The sequence below is a fragment of the Tasmannia lanceolata genome, unplaced genomic scaffold (assembly GCF_043159265.1).
Source record: "Tasmannia lanceolata isolate RefF3 unplaced genomic scaffold, GAP_Taslan_0.1 ptg000002l, whole genome shotgun sequence".
Classification (NCBI taxonomy): domain Eukaryota; kingdom Viridiplantae; phylum Streptophyta; class Magnoliopsida; order Canellales; family Winteraceae; genus Tasmannia; species Tasmannia lanceolata.
This window is the reverse complement of record NW_027518679.1, coordinates 23,898,218-23,913,081: the sequence shown is the minus strand read 5'-3', so window position 1 is coordinate 23,913,081 and position 14,864 is coordinate 23,898,218.

Genomic DNA, 14,864 nt, shown 5'->3' with positions numbered 1-14,864 from the left:
GAGTCTCCTTTACCATTGAGCAAGGGGGTGCCTTTTATAGGCTTAGAGTTCTTACACTATGTTTTGGTGTATAAGCCATGTGTCCTTGTGCATGCCAAGTTTTTAGCATGTTTGCCACTTGTCGGTAGTGCTTGCCATATTTTAGCATGTATGCCATGTGTCTAAAGTAAAAGGGAATTTATTTATTTTTCCCCCCAACACTTGTCTTTATACTCTTCTTGATTATAATTAGATTCCTTTGGTATAAGGGTGACACGTGGCGGGCTCTAACGGTCCTACCGTATTTTCTCCCTATCATAATACGCCCTACTCCTAAATGGACCAAGGGAGTAAGTTCCTTTGTCCGGTCAAAGAATGTAGTGACGAGGGTATTAATGGAAATCTGGGAAGGCGAAGGGGCCTGCTGCTACATTCGACGGTTCTTTCTTGAGGGGCTTTTTCTCTATCTAAGTGGAATAACCGTAGGGTGACCGGACCCTTGTCCTGAGGTCCGAGTATTTTTTTGCTCGACCGGTCTCTTTTTCCATCTAAGTGGAATGGCAGTAGTAAGGATGGGATAGAGGTACCATCTGGGTTGATCGCCCCGAAAATACCCTAAAACGCTCCCCATGAAAAAAAGACCTGTCATTTTTAAAAGGGCAGGCAGGGCCCATCAACCCCGAGCTGATCATGACCCTTCCACAAACAAGATACCTTGAAGTGACGCCCCGTGAGGGCGCAATAGAGGTATTCTTGCCGACGAAATTAGAAATCAACAACATTCCATCAAGAAGAAAACTGCAAAAGGGCTCAACCACCCTCTACAGTGTCACATAAAATATGCAGGAAGCAAGCGAGCCTTCCTTTTCAGGTCCTCACAACAACAAAAAAGAGGGAGGAGGAAAAAGAAAGAAAGTTCGAAGAGTTATTACAAACCCAGCACAAGGGTCCGGCATTACCACTACAATTCCACCAGATGGAAAATACCAAGTACAGTGGGAAAGGCTCGGAACCAAGCACATGGGCCCGGCATTACCACTACAATTCCACCAGATGGAAAATACCAAGTACGGTGGGAACAACTCAGAACCCAGTACAAGGGTCCGGCAAGGCCACTACAATTCCACCAGATGGAAAATGCCAAGTACAGTGGGAAAAGGCTCGGAACCCAGCAAAAGGGTCCGACCTTACTACTACCATTCCACTTAGATGGAAAAAGAGACCGGTCGAGCAAAAAAAGGCTCGGACCTCAGGACAAGGGTCCGGTCACCCTACGGTTATTCCACTTAGATAGAGAAAAGGCCCAACGAGAAAGATCCGTCGAATGTAGTAGCATGCCCCTTCGCCTTCCCAGATTTCCATTAATACCCTCACTACATTATTTGACCGGACAAAGGAACTTACTCCCTTGGTCCATTTAACGGACCAAAGGAGTAGGGGGGTATTATGATAGGGAGAAAATACGGTAGGACCGTTAGAGCCCGCCACGTGTCACCCTTATACCAAAGGAATATAATTATGATCAAGAAGAGTATAAAGACAAGTGTTGGGGAAAAAATAAATAAATTCCCCTTTTACTTTAGACACATGGCATACATGCTAACGCATGGCAAGCACTACCGACAAGTGGCAAACATGCTAAAAACTTGGCATGCACAAGGACACATGGCTTATACACCAAAACATGGTGTAAGAACTCTAAGCCTATAAAAGGCACCCCCTTGCTCAATGGTAAAGGAGACTCTTCCTCCCCCCATAAGCATGTTTATCTCTATTAGTCTTGCTTAGATATTTGTGATACCGATACCTGACTTGAGCGTCGGAGGGTGCCCCCGAGTCCCCACTCCGGGGCCCTTCTAACGTTGTTTTCTATGAGCGCAGACACCCATGAATAGGAGCTCTACCAACCTAAGCTGCTAGTTTTGCCGATAGCGCTCGTCCGACGCCCAGATCTGGATTTTTGCATCATCAGATTGGCGCAATCCATGGGACCCGAAAGAAATACCGAGGCACGACATCAACAGAACCCGAATCCCACCTTATATGGTTGGAGATATCGAGGCACGACATCAACGGAACAGAACCCGGATCTCACCTTATGCGGTTGGAGATACCGAGGCACGACATCAACGGAGCCCGGATCCCACCTTATATGGTTGGAGATACCGAGGCACGACGCCAACGGAACCCGGATCCCACCTTATGCGGTTGGAGATACCAAGGCACGACATCAACAGAACTCGGATCTCACCTTATGAGGTCGGAGATACCGAGGCACGACATCAACGGAACCCGACTCCCACCTTATATGGTTGGAGATATCGAGGCACGACATCAACGGAACGGAACCCGAATCCCACCTTATGCGGTTGGAGATACCGAGGCACGACATCAACAGAACCCGGATTTCACCTTATGCGGTCGGAGATACCGAGGCACGACATCAACGGAGCCCGGATCCCACCTTATATGGTTGGAGATACCGAGCCACGACGTCAACCGAACCCGGATCCCACCTTATGCGGTTGGAGATGCCGAGGCACGACATCAACAGAACCCGGATCTCACCTTATGCGGTCAGAGATACCGAGACACGACATCAACGGAACACGAATCCCATCTTATATGGTTGGAGATACCGAGGCACGACGTCAACAGAACCCGGATCCCACCTTATGCGGTTGGAGATACCGAGGCACAACATCAACTGAACCCGGATCCCACCTTATATGGTCGGAGATATCTAGGCACGACATCAATTGAACCCGAATCCCACCTTATATGGTTGGAGATATCGAGGCAGGACATCAACCGAACCCGGATCCCAACTTATGTGGTCGGAGATACCGAGGCACAACATCAACTGAGCCCGGATCCCACCTCATACGGTCGGAGATAACGAGGCACGACATCAACGGAACCCCAGTCCCTCGAAGCTGGAACATGGACAACCTCCGAAAGTTTTATCAACAAAAAGGAAGGCTATGTGCATCTCCACTTTCCGGCCCATGATGTTTACGGACCGAAAGAAAACAGGGAGTGGGACAGAGGTTACATCTGGGTTGATCCCCCCGAAAAAACCCTAAAACGCTCCCCATGAAAAAAAGACCTGTCCTTTTTAAAAGGGCAGGCAGGGCCCATCAACTCCGAGCTGATCATGACCCTTCCACAAACAAGATACCCTGAAGTGACGCCCCGCGAGGGCGCAATAGAGGTATTCTTGCCGATCCCACGGATGACGCCAATCTGATGATGCCAAAATCCGGATCTGGGCGTCGGACGAGCGCTATCGGCAAACCAGCAGCTTAGGTTGGTAGAGCTCCTATTCATGGGTGCCTGCGCTCATAGAAAACAACGTTAAAAGGGCCTCGGAGTGGGGACTCAGGGGCACCCTCCGACGCTCAAGTCAGGTATCGGTATCACAAATATCTAAGCAAGACTAATAGAGATAAACATGCTTATGGGGGGAAGAAGAGTCTCCTTTACCATTGAGCAAGGGGGTGCCTTTTATAGGCTTACAGTTCTTACACCATGTTTTTGTGTATAAGCTATGCGTCCTTGTGCATGCCAAGTTTTTAGCATGTTTGCCACTTGTCGGTAGTGCTTGCCATGCGTTAGCATGTATGCCATGTGTCTAAAGTAAAAGGGGAATTTAATTATTTTTCCCCCGACACTTGTCTTTATACTCTTCTTGATCATAATTAGATTCCTTTGGTATAAGGGTGACACGTGGCGGGCTCTAACGGTCCTACCGTATTTTCTCCTTATCAGACCCCAAATCAATTCTACAAAACAAAAACAAACAGGGGCCCCTACCCAATTTTGAGTCCAAAAGCTCAAAATATAAAAGGAACAAAAGCCCAAGGAAGGTTGTATTTGTCCCCTATTTCAACTAAACACGTGGCATAATTATCGATGCATGAAAATCCATGTAAAATGTGTAGATGTGTATTTCCGTGCCCTTTGTTGTGCACTTGTAATCTCTTTCCTTTAATTAGTAATATTTTCAAAAGAAAAAATTGTAAACTCATTTATAATATTACCAAAATAATCAGTAAACATTATATGAAATTCCAGATGACTGATTAAAACTAAACGGGCAGAAGACCATTGAGAAGTCGGTTTACATTGTCCGGTCACATGGACAAGCTGAAATGGCTATAAAAGACTAGTTCTTTAAGATATGTTTAAGTTTTGACTATAACAGAGTTCTATTATATATGGGTTTAATGGGTAACATCTGCTTAGCAATTTCCATGCTTTGATTTGGCCTTCAAAGTTAGTATAGAAAAATTACCATAAGTCAGTTTTCAATACATTGAAAGCCATGGTAGCTAGCTTTCTCAAAATACAGCGAGCACTTAGCTGTTTGGACAGGTTTAAAGGTTCCTTTAGCAAAGAAGGTATCATCTTTGAACTAGAAGGCTATACTGAAATCTAGTCCTAGCAAATCTTACCTGATGGCAGTTGATGCACAAGATATAGAGTTAGGCTAGATATAAGAAAGTTCCTACAAGAATTGTTCTTCCCATTTGACCAGAGGTGTGTTAGAATATTATCCTCTTTGTTCAGATTAAAAAAAAGAGGGATTACATTATCCTTAGTTTACGTTTGGTCTACTGGCTGCCAATTGTTTCAGGGTGTGTGGGATAGCAAGCAAGAATAAAGGGAAAGCCTGAATCACCTACAATTCTCACTACGAAATAGGAGCATGGTGTAAGTGTTTTATTTTAATTCTTCTCTTTACAGGTTGATGGGGAACTTAAGCTCTTGGTGTCTCTGTTAAAGCTGTAGTTAGAGTTAAATTTAAGAGATTTATCACATAAGGCATTTCGCGGACTGGCTGTTGAATGAGAGCAGCCACCTCACATGAATTAAATGAATGAGACAAAATCTGAGCGCTCCTTAGTCGGTTTGCGAAATGCCTTCGGCGATAGTCCCTAGCAAATCCCTAAATTTAAAGTATTTTTTAGTTTTATTTATTTTATTTAATTTTTGATAGATACAGCGAGGACAAAATTGTTATTTTGTGTCCTAGGTCATTTTGGGGACCAAATCCCTAAATTTAAAGTGTATTTTAGTTTACTTTTATTTTTAATTGATTCACCGAGAAAAAATTGTAATTTTGTGTCAAGGTCACTTTAGTCATTTTGTTGGCCTAGCTTGCACATGTACGAGTCAAACATGTTTGCTCTGCCTTTTCCCTTCCTACTTCCCTCTTATTTCAAATTCAAACGGTTCCTTGAAACTCTAAGCCGATCACCACTTCCCTAAGCAATTGAGTCTCCATTTTTCCATACCAACTATCACTTACCTATGTCATTAATTCTCCACTTTCCAGTGGCTATGCCTATCTCCATTTACTTCTTTTCGTTGGGATTTTTGCAGAGATTCTCAACTAGAGAGACCTCCAATGAAGCTCCATTGTATGCAAGCTTGTGATTGAAGAAAAGTGCCAACTTGTCGCATTTTCTCTGTTTTGAAGGCTTCTTTTTATTGTTCTTATTGTGTATTCTTGTCCTTCTATCATAGATATTGAAATACATCTGTTAGGTAATTGTTCTTCTATTTCGGTTGTGGATCTTGGGCTAGTGTGAACCTCAGTTTCACTATTTGAGAAGCAGATATTTTGGCGCTGCGAAATTTGTTATTCTATACATAGTATCAAAACCACAACGGTGGTAGTTGGTGCTTTTTACCATTAAAAAAAAGGTAGTTGGAGCTTTTCAAGATTTCCTTGTTGAAGAAGTTCAATTGGTGCTTCGGAGATGGATATGAGCAGAATGGTTAGTAGGTAACATTGAAATACTAAATCAATCAAACTACAAGATATGGAGAACATGTACGGAGTCTTACCTAGTGAAGAAGATTTATGAAAACCTTAAAAACAACCACAAAAGGGAAGAGAGGCACCACCACCCGCCCCAACCCCTCAACTATGATAAGAGAAAAGAGGCCAAGAAGAGAGATGAACCCAAAGCAACATGGGCACCCTTAATACGACATTTAAGGACCATCATCATGAAGATAACCCGTTGATTTACCTGACCGGGTAGTAACTCCACTTATCTAATTAGCTCTAATATTTCTAACCAGGCTATCAGGTTGAATATCCATTTCAACTTCATTAGTGTTGGACCGGGTCCCTCCCATTTGGGAGTGCTGGCCACACTTATGGTGAGAAGGAAAGGGTGTAATGGTAGTGGGTGTGTGTATTAATGTCGATGGTGATGCATATCATTACTTTATTCAAGAATGAGAAGAGAAGAATAAAGTATTGAAATGCATGAGAGATATCGCCGTATTTCGCGCATGCATGTAAATTTTTTTATCCCTTTCGGTGAAGCACGCGCGAATGTCGGTTGCTTTCGGAGTATGCATTCGCGAAAGTCAGCATTTCGATAGTTGGTTTATTCTGCGATTGCGTGCACAAACTCCCCTTTACGTACCTATAAATATGGGCAAAGGCTGAGGAAGAAAAACACAACAACAGAAGCACAAACACAAGTGCTTTGTAGAGAGTAAAGGCACTGACACCAGCAGTACAGTGAGAGATGGAGAGAGAGAAACACAGTTCTCTCATACCTGTGTAATCCGGCGAAACCCGGGAGAAAATAGTGAGCCAGTGTGTGATGGGAGTATTAGCTACTCATAGCCATACATTGAAGGCACGGTATCTGTGTGCACTGAGCAAGAGATCCACCCTGCAAGTGATGTTGTAACCCATTATTTACTATAGTAGAAGTTTTCAACTAGACTACGGTCCCGTGGTTTTTCCCTTCATCCGTGAGGGTTTTCTAGGTAAAAATTTCTGGTGTCATTTGTCAATTTATTTTTCCGCTTTCAATTTTAATCCTATTTAATTTCACAGCCTCAATTCGGAAAAACTATATTTGGGCCTGTAATTCCGCAATAATAACATTTTTCCCAACAATTAGGAAACCTAGGGAAGGTCTTCAATGGCTATTGAGCCCGGAAGTAAACTAGAGATGTAGTTGTCTTCTTCAGCTCTGTTCATCAATTCTTGGATTACTGGCTAACAATTCGTCTTTGTTTGTGGGCCCAGAGAGGGTTCCCCGCCTGCTGAGATACCACCTAAATTATATTGTCAAGGAACATATCTGGAAGGGCTTGTGGAACCAGATCCGGGACGGGCGTGGAGGACGGGCCCCCGCGCGAGTCTCAGGAGATCGTCCACGTGAAGGAGAGCCCCACCAAGGAACTCTCGAAAGAGTGCCCCTCACAGCATGAGCGGCGATGTAAAGTGAGATACCTCTCGATTCGGGGACTAGCCCAGATTCGAGGCGTACCTTAAACAAAGAAGAGTCGCCATCCAAGGAAGTGGGCCCTGGATCCCATGCTGTGCTCTGTTGCAACGGATAACCAGAGATATAAAATAGGGTTCGTGCCTGATGACGAATGGGGAAGGGATTAGGCGCCCCCAATTCGCCCAAGTGCTAGCACCTGGTCTCTTATGCCATTTATTATTAATTTTGAAGAGTTTTGGGCGAAAATCATGCGAAATGGGAACGAATATCTCCGAGATAACGTCTAGCTAATCATGCATGTCTCGGAGATGAATAAGAAGCACACACAAAAGAAATGAAAGATATGTCGCCTAAGAATAGCTAGGTTATGAGTGACATGCCTAATTGGTGTCTAAGTTCTGGTGGACAAGCACATGCATGTTACAGCTAAAGGTATAGGATCTGTACATAAAAATAAGAAAACACAGCAAAACACACAACACAACACGACTCGACACACGACCCGACACGACAAACCCTAGACTCTAATGCAATACTTGACTCGGACCAGGATGGCCATCCATCCTAGTTGCACTACGTATCCCGGCCTCGGGAAGAATCAGAGCCAACGTAGTTCGGTGTCCTATGCTAAACCACAATGCCTAAACCTCTAGGACCGCTATCCTAGACTCGATCAACTAGACTCGACTAGTTTTTAAAGCTTTTTGTGCGATTGCTTAAATTCAAGTGGATTGTAATTTTTAGGACTCTCTATATGTCCTAACTAATGCAAGTTGATCAGCCTTAAGCTAATGCAGGTGGGCCCTACATCCTATGTGTATCTAGGCTGTGCAACATAAAGAAAACCATGGGCTGACTATATGCTTCCTAGTCTAGCCATCGGTTCGACTAAGTGTCTGACCGATCGACTCGAGGCCTCCTAACTCTAGGGACACTCACACGACAGGACACACCACATCAATACAAATCAAGACCGACTCCTAACTCTAAAACACCCTAAATATCTTGGACAGACTCCTAACTCTAGGGGAAGATCTTTTTGAAAAGGTTTTGAAGTTTTTTGTATTTTTGGGAATATTTGAAATGTTTATTTTTAAAGGTTTGGCTGGACCTGGGATGTGGACCCCAAGCTGCACTACGTACCCTGTTGAAAGGGATCAAGCCAACGTAGTTCGGACAGAATTCCTAACTACTCTGCACATGACTCAAGATTTTTTGAGATTTTTGATTTTTCAGATGTTTTTGAATTTTTAAGTGTTTTTGAAATGTTTTTGTTGTTTTCAAGTATTTTTGAAATGTTTTTGTTGTTTTCAAGTATTTTTGAAATGTTTTTGTTGTTTTCAAGTATTTTTGAAATGTTTTTGTTGTTTTCAAGTATTTTTGAAATGTTTTTGTTGTTTTTTTTGACACCAGAGAATAAAATCCTATCATCATAAGGGTAGGGAGACTTCTGGAATCCCGCAAAGGTTGGACATCATCCTATACTTTGCGGGGGAACGAACAGGAAAATAACTCGGCAAGGGTTGGACAGCATCCTATACCTTGCCGGAGCGGGTAAAGATCACGACTTGATGAGAGGATGGACAGAATCCTAACCCCTATGATGACAGGAAAAATTCCTGGACTGACTGAAGGACTGACTCCTGTGCTGAAGACTGTTATAATTACTATTTATAATTACTATACAAGATTACTATTCAAAAATACTATTCATAATTACTATTTATAGGTACTATTCAAAACTACTATTCATAATTACTATTTATAAGTACTATTCAAAACTACTATTCATAATTACTATTTATAAGTACTATTCAAAAACTACTATTCATAGTAGGACCCGCTGATGTGGGACCCGCTGTTGTGGGACCCGCTGATGTGGGACCTGCTGTGGGACCCGCCGATGTGGGACCCGCTGTGGGACCCGCCGATGTGGGACCCATTGATGTGGGACCCGCTGTGGGACCCACTGATGTGGGACCCGCTGTGGGACCCGCTGTTGTGGGACCCGCTGTTGTGGGACCCGCTGTGGGACCCGCTGTGGGACCTACTGATGTGGGACCCGCTGATGTGGGACCCGCTTGTGGGACCCGCTGATGTGGGACCCGCGGATGTGGGACCCGCGGATGTGGGACCCGCTGATGTGGGACCCGCTGTGGGACCCACTGATATGGGACCCGCTGTAGGTCCTACTGATGTGGGACCCGCTGTGGGACCCGTGTAGTGCAAAGAATGAATAATTAAAAAATAAAAAAAATGAACTTACGCCACAAAAGATCCAGGAAGGTGTTGACAGAGTCGTGCTTGTGTGGGGCCCGCTGATGTGGGGCCCGCTGGAGGTGGGGTGGAGGAAATGGGGATGCCGGTGGAGCTCCGGTGGTTGGTTGGGAGGATGCCGGAGAAGGTGGCCGGAATCCGGTTGGGTTGCCGGAGGAGAAGACCCTTCCTCTCTCTCTCTGCAGATCTCTGTCTCTCTCTCCCTCTCTCTGCAGATCTCCCTCTCTCTCTCCCTCTCTATCTCTCTACCTCTCTCTGCAGATCTCTCTCTCTCTCTCTACAGATCTCTCTCTCTCTCTCCCTTTCTCTGCAGATCTCTCTCTCTCTCTACAGATCTCTCTCTCTCTCTCTCCCTTTCTCTGCAGATCTCTCTCTCTCTCTACAGATCTCTCTCTCTCTCTCTCTCCCTTTCTCTGCAGATCTCTCTCTCTCTCTCTCTGGTTTTTCTTCTACTGTCGTTTCTTCTTTTTCTTTTTTCTGTCTGCAGAGGGTTGGCGACCAGAAGAAGGTGCTTGAATGGTTTTTTTTATTGGGGGGTTTTGGGTTGATTTTTTTATTTTTTTATTGTTTCGTGGTTGGACTTTATGAAAGAAGGCCTGGCCGACGAAGACAAATGCTGAGGAAATGAAGAAAAACGAGGAGAGGTGGGGACAGTGATGATGACGATTTTGGCATCTTCTCTGTCTCTCGTCTGTCTTCGTTTTTTTTATATTATATATATATATATATTTATATATGTAAAGAAAATGAGGAGGAAACGAAGAAACATGAGGAGAGGTGGGGACAGTGACGATGATGATTTTGGCATCTTCTCTGTCTCTCGTCTGTCTTCGTTTTTTTTTTTTTAATATTATATATATATATATATATATATATATTTATATATGTAAAAGAAAATGAGGAGGAAATAAAGAAAAATGAGGAGAGGTGGGGACAGTGATGATGATGGCTTTGGCATCTTCGCTGTTTCTTTGATTATCGCACATACTTTGCCTGTCTTTTTCTTCATTTTTCGCCCGATTGCCCTGAAATTTTGCCGGGGGACTCTCGAGAATACTAACAACCTCTTGGGGAGTTTGTACTCACAAATACGCACAATAAGATGCTCCAAGACTCAAACCTTCTTCTCATTTTGGGCTCAGTCCCCAGGAATTTGCGGAGATTAATTTTGGGATGTCTTGGGACTCGAAATTTGGGAATTTTATTGGATATTCAATTTTGGGGACTTTAGGGCCTTGTCAAAATGGGGTGTCTACAGGGCTAACCGCCTCTATAGTGCTAACCATATCTGGGGATCTATTGAGATTCTAGGTAGAGGTAATCTTATTCTGCTTACCAACATTTTTGGACCTCCTTTACTTCCTAGTAACCCTATAATGTCTTTCCCAATTATTGGACTTCCTTTACTTCCTGGTAACCCTATAATGTCTTTCCCAATTACTGCTGAGGCTGATGCCTCTACTGAACTATTATTGAAGGAATCCAGTCTCTCTACTACATCTCCCACGTCAAGGATTTCTCTAGACTGATCTTGTATTTCTATCAAGGGTTAAGGATGAGCTATCACTATCCCGAACTGGATTTGGACTAGCATACAAGTCTTGGATGCTTCTAAAATTGTCCCTTTAGAGATTGTCTTGCCTTGGCTACCTTTCTTTCCATTGAGCCTTGCAAGAATAGAGGGTCCTCCTCTATTGGCAACACGGTCTCCACTGAAACTGGCTTCAACAGAGTTGAGTTTTTACAACTCGGGTTGAGTTTGGGTAGGGTTTCGGTTGAGGGTTTGAGCAACCCAACCCGAGTGAAACCCAACATTTTTTATGAATTTTTTATTTTATAAGATTAAAAACTCGGGTTGAACTCGGGTCGGGTTTGGTCTGAAAAAATGGGTTCCTCCTGTCAGGTTGAACCTCGTCGGGTTGCAAATCGGGTCGTATTGGGAAAATGGGTTCCTCGGGTTGGGTTGGGTCGGGCTCAACCTGAACCAACCCGCCCCTAGTTGCACCCCTACTGTCAAGAGATGGTTTGTCCTTGAAATCTTGGGAGAAACAGTTGTTTCAATCTGGAATCTGCATCATGATGGCGCTAGAATCCGGGTTCGCGATCGCGCAGTGGGTAGAGAGCCTCCGCTGGGGTCTGCAATCACAAACAAAGGGGTCAGGGAGGTCCGGGGTGGCTCCCGGACGACCACTTTGACTCCCAAGTCAGATTCTGGACCAACAATATAAAGAACAACAAGAAATGGGGGAGGTACAATCAGGTTTACTATGACCAATATACGGGTTCTTTCTCTGATATGTGGCTAGGTGAGTTGGGGGCCGAGGGAGGGATAGGGTGTCTAGCGCCTGTTCCCTTTCTTGATTAAAGTTGGAAAACCTTACTGGCGGTATTGAGCTTCCTCTAATGGCCGTACTTTTTAGAGTCGTTCCTTTTCTTAGGCTGGATTGGCCTCCCTCTCTTAGGGGATTAATGGCGTATTTATACTTTGGTCTTGCATGCAAATCCTCTTCATGGGGCGCCACGTGGACCTTTTCATCATTTCAGAGAGAAAACCTTCTTTTGTTGGATTGGGTTGCCCCCTGGTTCGACGGCGCGCGTGGCTTTGTTGTGTAGTCTTGCCCATAATCATGATGACGAAGTTTTTGGAGGCAGGGAGGTAACATGTGGCAGGAGCACGTGGTCTTACCGTGTATTTATTTCTCTTCTAATCATGATTAGATTCTTCTGCCATATGGGTGACACGTGGTGAGATCCAATGGTCCCGTCGTATTTATGCCCTATCATAATACCCCCTACTCCTACCCGGTCAAAGAATATCGTGACGAGGGCAATTATGGGAGCCTTGGAATACGAAGGGACGTGCTGTTTCGTTTGGCGGTTCCTTCCCGAGGAATTGTAGTGCCATTATGTGGCGCTGGTCGGTCATCAAATAGGAAGGGGACACGCATAGGGTGAGTCGCTTCGTTTCCTGACCCAAGGGTTTCTCCTTGGGTTTATAAAGGATGATTTTTCTGCCTTTTTCACAGATTGCTTTTCCGTTTTTCCGCCCTTGTTTGACAATATGTCCAAATCTTTCGCCGGCTCTTCTTCGTGGGTCAAGGGTAAGACCCCTCTCTCTCAGGAGTCTTCGAGTGACCCCGACTTGTATTCTGACTCGGAGGAGACCTCATGGCCCATCAAAAGAAGGCTAGGAGGGATCCGGGCCCTCCTTCTAGCTTTCCTCCTCTCCGCCTCTCTCCCTCGCCTAGCAAGGACAAGCCTTCTCGTTCTTATGTTGCTAAGAAATGGTCTTTTTTCTCCAAGTCTTGAAGATGGACAAGGATATTGAAGACTTGAAGCGGAGAAACGAGGAGCTGTAAAGGAAGGTCCATGCTCTTAACAAGCAGTTGCTCGAATATGAGGTGGACCCCCTGTTTGAGAAATTAAATAACCGCAAGTGCACGGATCGTGTAAATACGGGTCGAACTCAGGGAAGAGAAATCTAGTTGTCAATCCTATTCTTGTACCGATTAGAATACTAGCTATGATATAATGTTGCCTGGAATGGACTCAGGATTTCCGTGGACTTAGACCTCGGAGCCAACACTATATATAAGCGTGTATTCTATTCAATCTAAGAATCAAATTCAACTACGATCTTGATTTGGAAATCTTAATTTAGGCAAAGTGTACCAAAATTCTAATGATCTTTATTAACTACTTATCTAATCTAATTAGAAAATTAAAATTCTAAAGGCCTAAGTTAATTGAAAAATTGCGAAAGTAATTTGGAATAGTGTAAAAATCTTAATTCAATATAAAAGATTACTTATGGTTAGAATCCACCATGGGTTTGGATTAAATTGATTAATTAAAACAACTCTTGAATTGGGTTGAAAATTCGATTAACTAGTCAATAAGGAATAAGATCAAAGGGATGTCATTCCTTATAAGTAATTAATCAAATCCACTCTCCAATTTACATTGATTATATAGAACTTTATATTTGTTAATCAACAATCATTCATACGAAAGGGGAAAGCCAATGGCATGAATGATTGGGATTTTCCAAACACAAACTCCTACACAATTTTTCAATTGAGTAGATTGATTTAATTGTAATTATTTCTCCTTCCCCATGGTTTCAACTAAACCCTAAGTAAATAGGATTTAGTTACTCATGAAGAAGGGAAGAAAAACAAAAATAAACGAGATAGATGGGAGAAGAATTGCCATATAGAACTTGAAAGAAAATTAAACAAAAACTAATTACTTCTTCACTAACTTGAATTGAAACAAAATTACATCAAATTGAACTTAAAATAAATAACAAAAATTAAATAGAACTTAGTCTTTTTCTCCTCCAACTTTGGTTGCATCTTCCTCCTTCAAGCTTTAATGTCACCTTGAGTTTGAATGGTGGATGATGATGCCTTGGATTGAGAGTTGAAAAGAAAAAGAAAAAAGAAAGAACAAGAAAACCTAAGGGAGAGAGCTTGAGAGTAGTGGAGAGAAAAAGAGAAAATAGAGTGAGAGGAAAGAAGTGTAGAGAGGAAGTAGAGAGAATGAGAAAGTGCTATATAAAATCTTATGATGCAAGAGAAACTTATTCCATGCAGCTTCTCTCTCTCTCTTTTAGAATTAATAGAGATAATCACCAATTTCGTGAGCTACTTTCCATAATAGAGATAAGGTCGGTCAATTTCTTTCTAAGAATGAGCAGGCTTTCACTAATTCCAATAAGAGAAATCGTGATCTCTTTTCTATTCACGAGGAATGCCACCACATTGTACTTTTTGCAACTTCCATTCAATTGTAGCAACCTTCTTTTTCGTGGAAATTGTTGTTGTTTCATCATAAAGGAAACAAGTATCATAAAGACAAGAGTATCAAGAATAGCAAGTGGGTCCCATATGTTGCCCCAAACGTAGAGAGAGCTTTACCCAATTCAGGACATGACCTGCCAATATAAAAAAATGCAAGAGATGTTCTTGTCTTTCTAAAAAAAATGCTGAATTTCTCTTTCAATGAAAGAGAGAGCCACACGTGGGCTGCTTTCCCATGTGAGAGGTGTTGCTAATTCTCCACCGCATGCCTTTTATACCCTTTATAGTCTTTCTTTCTTTTCCTTTTTTTTTTGTAATTCACACAGAATTCGCTCTTCAAATAATTTCTAGGGGGTCCCCCTTAAATTAGCAAAACTTACATCCCTTCTAAAGAATTCGGGCTATATTTCATCCCCAAGTTGACTCTCTTCTGTTGATAAGAGCAGTCCTTACCATTCTCTTTGAATTTACAAATTGATATTGGGACTACCATGTTCGAATTCCACAAGGTAACTTAAATTCTAGAAAGCCCCCA